Source organism: Gopherus evgoodei, unplaced genomic scaffold (assembly GCF_007399415.2).
Source record: "Gopherus evgoodei ecotype Sinaloan lineage unplaced genomic scaffold, rGopEvg1_v1.p scaffold_84_arrow_ctg1, whole genome shotgun sequence".
NCBI lineage: Eukaryota > Metazoa > Chordata > Testudines > Testudinidae > Gopherus > Gopherus evgoodei.
The window spans coordinates 155,530-164,327 of NW_022060105.1; positions in this window are offsets into that span (position 1 = coordinate 155,530).

Here is an 8,798-nt window from a genome sequence, read left to right on the forward strand (position 1 = left end):
GAACCAAAGGCAGTATTTCTTCACACAATGCACAGTCAACCCAGGGAACTCTTTGCCAGAGGATGTTGGGAAGGCCAAGACTATAAGAGGGTTCAAAAAAGAACTACATAATTTGATGAAAGATAGGTCCATCAATGGCTATTAGCCAAGATGGGCAGGGCTGCCACACCATGCTCTAAGTGTCCTTAGGTTCCATTTGCCAGAAACTGGGAATGGGCGAGAGGGGATGGATCACTTGATGATTCCCTGTTCTGTTCATTCCCCCTGGGGCACCTGCCCTTGGCCACTGTCGGAAGACCAGATACTGGGCTAGATGGACCTTTGGTCTGACTCACTGTGGCTGTTCTTATGTTACAGCTGTTCAGTCTTCTTGATACCTGTGATGTCATAATCCTGCTCAGTTCTCCAGTCTTCCTTGGAGTCTGGATGGAAAGACAGGGTAGATGTCACCTAGTGAGCTGGGCCTATAAGAGCAACCTGTGTTCAGGCAGAGAGGGGCTTCTGGGAGAGCAGAGTCAGTGCTCCGTTAAAGAGCTGGAGACAAGGGCCTGGCCTCAGTGTAACCCACCAAACTTCGATTACACCCGTACCCGTAATAATTCCATTGTACTGCAGGGATAGTGAGAAGGTTCAGTCTGTTCTGATAGCGGAACTCCCACCTGTGGAGAAAACCACAAATGTGCAAATTGGAACAGGTGCGGATGCCAGTACCCTGAGTTGCTCTGATTTGGAGAAAAGACACCACAGTGTAGTAAAGCTTCTCAGATTAAACAAAAAAATTCTTCCGTTGATAAAACGACAATCTGTGGGTTAACTAAGGCGCCTCATAAATCGAAACATGCTCTTAGCATTACAGCAATACAGCACATACGGACAAAGAAAAATAACAGTATCTAAACTACAGATTTCTTCAGTATTGAAAGGTACACGGGCCACTAATCCTATGCACTGAAATCATGCGCTGCTTATTTGGCATCTATGTCCTCACACCCTCCTGAGCTGACCAAGCAGCAAGCACCCTGTTCTTTGAATAGGCTGGGATCCTTCTCCTGGCAGTTATCTGCTCACTGCAGGTAGCCAAAGCAGGCCTGCGAACATCAGCCATCAAGACAGAGATCTTCAGCGCCCTTCCGATACAGCTGTCTCTCTCTGGTGCTGGCTGAAATGGCAGAACAGGTTGGCACCCCCTTTTTTTTAAATTTGGGAATGGAATTGGCCCTCCACCCTTGGTGATGCCCTACTGAGCATGTGTGACCCAAAGCAGCCCTCTAGTCACACCCTACATGCGATGGTAATAATCTTTGTACAAAATATGCCTTGTGAGGTGGTGCACACTATCTCTGACAGAGACACTCGGCTTCGGGGGATCCTTTCAGTAACTGACCTGTGCTGATGCCCCTTCTATACCTCCTCCTTTTTTGTGTGGGTTGCTCAACCTGTCATGGACCAAGGCCTAGTGATCGGAGCAGCCATGGTAAGTTAGGAGCCAGGGTTCAGAGCTGGAGTCAGCAACTCAGCAGGGTCCCAGGGCTGGAGCAGTCCAGAGCAGAGCGGGAGCAAGGCAGGCACAGGATTGATAGCAGCTGCCAGGGTCTGCACTGAGCAGTTGCCGACTAAGTGCTAATGTAACCCACACGCCCTCTGGGTGTGGTGTTCTGTCCCATCTAGTGGCACTGAGACCACTTAGAGAGAGATTAATGCATCTGCTCTACAGCCTTTGCTAACAGCCCGTTGGCCTTTAGCTCATGCAATAGAGGCTCCTGCACTGAGGTCCCAGGTTTGATCCCACCTGGGGTCTACTGGCATTATGCTACTGCTGGGCTTAAGAGCAGTCCTGGCAATGCCAGTCAGACCATCTGGTCGATTAGGGGTTTCAACCACAGTTGGCTAGTGGCTCCCGGGCCCAGCTGCACGCCCCCATTCCTGACAGGGATTCTGTGGGTTCCTGTTTCAATCCAATTCCTGCCATTGCACAGCCAAGTCCTTGTGAGGCTAATGCCATCACTGATTCCAGGTGACTGTTGTTCATGTCTCAAACCTGAACGTGTGAATTAAATAGGGAAATGACTTTTTATCCAGCACCTGTTGGCCGGGGCGAAAGGGCTAAGACTGGTGGCTCTGCGCTGTTCTCCCGCGAAGGTCAGCCAAGGGCTCCGATGCAGTGAAATGAAAAGGCTGAAATGGAAATGCAGCCAAGATGGTGATCTCCCTAGTAATTGCAGCGAGGGCCGGATGGGGTAAGCAGGGCCGGGGAAAGGAAGCGGGAATTGGCCAGCAGTAGGCTCAGGAAAGCTTTAAGGTGTGATGATGAAGCGAACTGACTCATTGGCTCAGAGGAAGGGAGAGTTCCAGATAGCAGAGTGCTGGGGCAGCACAAGGGAAGGAATCCTCCTTGGCTTGCCCGGACCACCCCTAAACATTCTGCAATTAAGATTGTTATCTAGCCGTTGGCTTTGATCTGTGCATTTTGCCTACAGACTTGGACAATAACGAGCTGTTTCTTCAATCAGCCTAATTACTGCTGCTGGAGACGAGCTCCCAACCAGAAGGCCCCGGGCTGCTTCTGAAGGAGCATTTCAATACTGTAGCAGCCGTCCTCCCCCATAGATTTAAGGCTATAAAAATGCACCTATACTTTTCCCACCATCTTGCAGAATAACCCCACTCCCATGTAATACTACTGTATAGAGCCCCCCAGTGCTATTTTAGGCAACTGTTCCTCTATAGTGCTGCCTAGAAAACAGGGCTGCCCTTACGATGAGGCGAACATCTCAGGGGTCAGACTGTAGGGGGGCGCCACTAGGACCCAGAGTGTAGAAAATTGTGTCTGCTGCTGGTGCATATGTATTCTCTCTGCTCTAGATGCCCAGAGATGGTGGAGTGCTGTGCTGAAGGAAGGAGGGCACAAGAGACACAACAGGCAGGCAGGAGAAAAAGTGAGAGGGAATAACAGAAAGCAGCAGGAGCTGCAGGGAGAGAGAGGAGGAGGAGGAGTCTCTTATGTACCCCTCTAGCACCTCCAGGAGCCTGGACTGATTAACACCAGCTACTCAGGGAGCTTCCTATTTCCTGCTGCTTCCCTGAACCCACTTGAGGAGAACGGGCAGTCAACTGAAGTAGTAGGAGCCAGTTAGGCCCTTAAGACACTGATCTCTTCCCTCACTCAGGCCCTGCTGCCAGCCTGCTTATTTGTCCCCTTCAACTGAGTGCTGAGAGCCACTCGAGCTGGCACAGAACAGCAGTCATGAGAGAAAGAAGAAAACGCCCCTCTGGGGCAGCATTCAGAAAAAGAAAGCAAGCAAAGGAAGCTTTGCTATCTACGCAGGAAGGAGCTCTCCTGAGATACACAGACACAAATGTTCACGGTGAGCCCTCCGGCCAGTGAGGATGTGAGTGGTGAGGAGATGCCTGATCCTCCAGTTAGAGTGCAGGTGACCTGGCAGCTACTGCAGCATCCGTATCCCCATCTCAAATGGATGTAACCATGCACATTCCTGAAGAAAAGTGTAGATCAGAGAAGAGTGTGGTGGAGGCACAAGAAACAGCTGCTGCTGAGTTTAGTTCCTTAAATAGGAACTAAACTCAGCAGATGATCCAGGATTGTGGACCCACTTGAGCAGTAGCCTGAGGGATTTCCTTGTACTGCACAGGCCACAGCAAGTGAAAAACTTCATGTTCCCCAAAGACAATGAAAATAGAAGTTTCCATCCAACACATTACTGGCGAGAAATCCCCAATGGTGACAAAGTGGAGAGGCCATGGCTTATGTACTCAAAAACTGTTTTTGTTGCAGACTCTTCCAGTCTAATGTTCCAGCCACTTTGGGTTCTACAGGAAGAAAGGACTGGAAAAATCTGGGTAGAAATCTGGCATGCCATGAGGAGGCCGCAAATCACCAAAGAGCATTCTATAGGTGGAAAGAGCTTGAGATGAGAGTAAGGTTAAAGGCCACTACAGATGATCAGCATCAAGAGAAGATTGAAACAGAGTCTCTTTACAGTTCTGAAAAGGCTCATTGCCATTGTGAGAATGCTTGCTACCCAAAACCTAGCACTGTGTGGAACTTCAGATCAGCTATATGTACCAAACAATGGAAACTTCCTTAAAATTGCAGAGCTGATGGCTGAGTTTGATGCTGTACTCCAGGAGCATCTAAGAAGAGTCACCACCCACTACCTTGGAAAAACAATTCAATATGAGATCATTTAGTTACTGGCAACAAAAGTCTAACAGAAGATTGTGGCAGATCTGAAGTCAACAAGATATTACTCTGTTAATCCGGACTGCACTCCTGACATCAGCCATACGGAACAAATGACTTTAATGGTGAATTTTGTAACAATAGAACCTAGTGAAAATGTCCCTGCAATGGTGACTGTCAGCATTTTCTACAATTTATTGACACTGATGAAACTACAGGAGCTGGTATGACTAATGTGCTCCTTAAAAAGCTGTAAGATACAGGAATTGCGATAGCTGACATGAGAGGTCAGGGCTACGACAATGGTGCCAACATGAGAGGAAAGAACAGAGAAGTGCAGACACAGATCTGAAAGTTAAACCCTCGAGTTTTTTTTGTCCCATGCAGTTCTCATTCATTGAACTTGGTGGTCAGTGATGCTGAAGTTAATAAAAACACATCTGCGCTCCGCAATGACACAGGAGAGGCTGGTCAGCCTTGCAACTGTCTCAATAGAACATAAGCTGGCCCAGACTGTGGACCTTCAGGAAACAGTTCAAATCCTTGCAACCAAGAAGGCACAGAAAGCACCACGTTGATTATTCAAACAGATAAAAATGCCAATGTTTACTATGCAGACAAGAAAAGTTATATTTGCTGTTCAGGCGTTTGAAAGTTGCGTTACTTAAAATTTTTGAACAAGGCATTTTAGGTTGTTAGTTCTCCTTTACTGGGGTAGGTAGCAGAGCAGTACCATGAGAGGAGCAGAACAGGAAGAAGGCAGAATTGAGACCTTTCAAAGTTTTGGCCCAAGTGAGGGGGCATCATTTGAGCTCCCCGCCTCAGGTGCCAAAATGTTGTGGGCTGTCCCTACTAGAAAAGTTGATGCTTGATAACTTGCACTCATTTTCAATGTGGTCCAGCACTGGGAAACAGGAGTTTTCACTTCTATTCCCATCTTGGCCACTGCTTTGCTGGATGACCTCTGGGAAATCCTGTTCCTTTTCTGTGCCTCAGTTTCCCCATCTGTGAAAGAAGCAGGGCCACCCAAACGATTCAGGGGGCCTGAGGCAAAGCGGGGGAGCTGTGGTGCTTTTACTCACCCGGTGCCAGTCTGGGTCTTTGGCAGCACTGAAGGGACCCCCACCTCCGAAATGCTGCCAAAGACCCAGAGTGACTGAAGGGCCCCTCGCTGCTGAAATGCTGACAAAGACCTGAAGTGACTGAAGGCCCCCCTGCTGCCAAAATGCAGCCAAAGACCCAGAGTGACTGAAGGGGCCCCCACTGCCAAAATGCTGCCAAAAACCTGGAGAGACTGAAGGGCCCCCCACTGCTGAAATTCTGCCGAAGATCCGGACTGCCACCAGGCCAGGGCTCACGGGGCCCCTGTAGGGTCCAGGACCTGGGGCAAATTGCCCCACTCCCCCACCCCCCGGCAGCCCTAGAAAGAAGTTATTGTTTGTTTCTATTATGGTAGCTCCTAGGATCCCCAGTCATGGGCCAGGACCCCATTGTGCCAGGCAGTGTACCAACACACAACAAAAAGTCAGCCCCTAGAGCAAAGAGCTGCCAAGCTGTTATTAACCCATCCTTTGCAAGGCACTTGGAGATCTAGGGATATGCACGAAGCTTCATCATCATTATTATTTGGCTCTGGCTTGGTTGCTATTAAACATGGTTCCCTTTTTATCCTGGATGTTCTCCCCATACAAGCTGAGACACCGGGTTTTGCGATGCATGGCTGCTCTTCTGGATCCAGAACAAACATAATCTCCACTCCCTCCATGCTGCTCTCCGCTTCCTGCTTGCAATAACACCAGAAGGCATTGCACTGGTTAACGCTGGCAGTGCGATGTACCCCCCGTCTCTGGCAATGCACGCATCCAGGCACTGCACATTTTGAACAAATGGAACAGCGATTTTAAAAGAGTCAAGACCTTCTGGCCGGAGCCTTCTTGTGATGTACAGGAGGGGGCTGCTGGTGCTGCATCCCCGATCCTTCCATGGGAATTCCACCCTTGGAGGTAAGTGAAACCCCCTCAGTCTGTTGACCTTGTTGGCATGCTGCACAGCCGATCAGTTTGAGCAGACATTGGGTCTGCTGAGCATGAGATTCCCCTTTCAGAAAGCGCAATGGGGCACATGACTGATGATTAGCTGGTGCTTGATAGGCTGGGAAGAAGAGCAGTGCTGCTGCTTAGGATAACTTATGTTTGGTAACTCGTCTTTTCAATAAAAGCAGCAAAGAATCCTGTGGCACCTTATAGACTAACAGACGTTTTGGAGCATGAGCTTTCGTGGGTGAATACCCACTTCCTCAGATGCATGTCTGAGTGGGTATTCACCCACGAAAGCTCATGCTCCAAAACGTCTGTTAGTCTATAAGGTGCCACAGGATTCTTTGCTGCTTTTACAGATTCAGACTAACACGGCTACCCTCTGATACTCGTCTTTTCAATGTATGCCAAGGGCAGCCAGAGCCCAGGATGGGCATCTTGGGGCATGAAGGTCTACCTAGAATGAAATTGTAATATGTAATTTTATACCGTAGATGAAATGTCAAAGCAGTGGTGGGGTGTATTGCTGTTTGCAGCAAGGCAGCATCTGGAGGCCCCAGTTGATTCCCCACTGTATGAAAGAAATTAGCCCTTACTTTAAAGGGTTTGCAGTCTAAACAGGCAAAAGGTGGGAGGAGAAATAGAGGCCCAGAGAAATGACTTGCCCAAGGTCACACCACCAGTGTAATTGCAACACAGTTCTCCTGACTCCCAGATCAGAGCTCACCCACACAAACCATAAATATGGCATATAGAGCTTTCGCTGGTGCCAGCTAAAGTGGATTTGTTTAGTGTTTCTTAGCCTGTATCCCAAGGCATTTGAAAGTTGGTGAGGGCAATTAACTTTTTTTAATTGCTGAAGGAGAGGAAAACATCTCAGCGGCAAGGGTGGAAAACACATCAATGGAGACCTGAAGAGATGAGTCATTTTTCTGGCTACTGCAAGCTGCAAGGGAGAAGGCACTGAACTGCTCCCTCTGAATCGTCTTCCCGGCATTCCTGAAAAAACTAAGTGCAAATGAAGATAATATTCTTCTTTCTCCAATACAGTTTCCTGTGGCCACACTGGCTCATCTCTCTACCAGAACAGGGTGAGGTGTCAGCATCGGACCCTGGCCATCCAACTATTGGCGAAAAGTTCTGTGATTGCTGTGTAATGAAGCTGACAAAGTACTCGTGCCCGGTTCTGCCGCAAACTGCTTAGTGCCATCAGTGACTGCCCATCGCTGAGAGATATGGATGGTTCTCATAGTGAGGGAGTTCCCTTCAACCAATAGCAGCCATTAAATGCTTCCTTTCGGCCCTCCATGACTGAAGTGTCTTCGTTTGCAGCATCTCCTTGTGAGATTGTGGGGGGCTGTGCACACCTCCACAGACAGCATGCAGCCTTCAGCCTTGTGTCTTGTCCAAGTTATGCCTTAGTGGCCCAGTCAGAGCTTGGTGAAATGATTGGGGATGGAAGATGCTCAGGGACCTAGCATCTCTATCCTTTGATGAGCTGAATGCAAGAGCTGCCTCCAGCCTATGGCGATAATCCCATCGTTCTCGACAGGTTTGAGTCAATGGCACCGTTGAGTCATCAGTGTGAATGAATCTCACGTCCATGTAGGCTCTGGGCGTGGAATGAAGAGCAGTGTGTTTTATGTGGGCAGTGATCTGTACAATGAATAGAGAGGAGGATCCTGTGTGTGAGTGAAAAACCTCTCAGCCCCTATGAGATGCTGGTGGTAACAGGTCAGGATTATGAGATTTTTCAGCAGTATCTAGTGATGTTTGAGTGCCCAAATAGAGACAATTGAAGGGGCCTGGCTCTCAGAAGGCAGCTTCTCAGCCCTTTCTGTACATCAGGCCCCTTTAAGGTGTTTCAAGTAAGACACCAAATATTTCAAGAACACTTTTTGGCAAATCATGACCAAAGTTCCCAGGAGCTGCATTTGGGCCAGAGCACTGCTTGACAGCTGGCTTGTGACACAATGGCTTAGAACCAGGAGGGATGTATGCAGTATCCAAGTGAAACCACAGCAGGGAATTCTAACAGAACAATGTGACTACCTGAGCTGGAGCTAGGCTAAGACACCAGGTTTGGTGCCTGCTATTGAAGTGTTGCAGATTCTTAGGGTTAGAAGGGACCTCAAGAGATCATTTAGTCCAACCCCTTGCTCAAAGCAGCACCAATCCCCAAATGGCCCCCTCAAGGATTGAGCTCACAGCCCTGGGTTTAGCAGGCCAATGCTCAAACCACTGAGCTATCCCTCCCCTCTTTAAGGTCCCCGATTGCTTAGGGTGTCATTACAGCTCATCTGAAGATGATCCACCTGCCAGCACGGTGGATACAAAACAATAGGCTGTGACATTGGTTCACTGCTGACTGGGCTGGGGGAAAGAAACCCACTGGATCAACCCAATAGATCATCCCACTGAGCCTAGTTGTTCTTGGACTTCGCTCTAGCAAGCTCAAATCTGCTTTGTTTGAAGGGCTTTGTCAGGCCGACAGCTTGGAGCAGTTTGGCTGCAGGCCAGAAGGGACCGTTCTTCTTGGAGCGCTTGCATATGTCCATTAC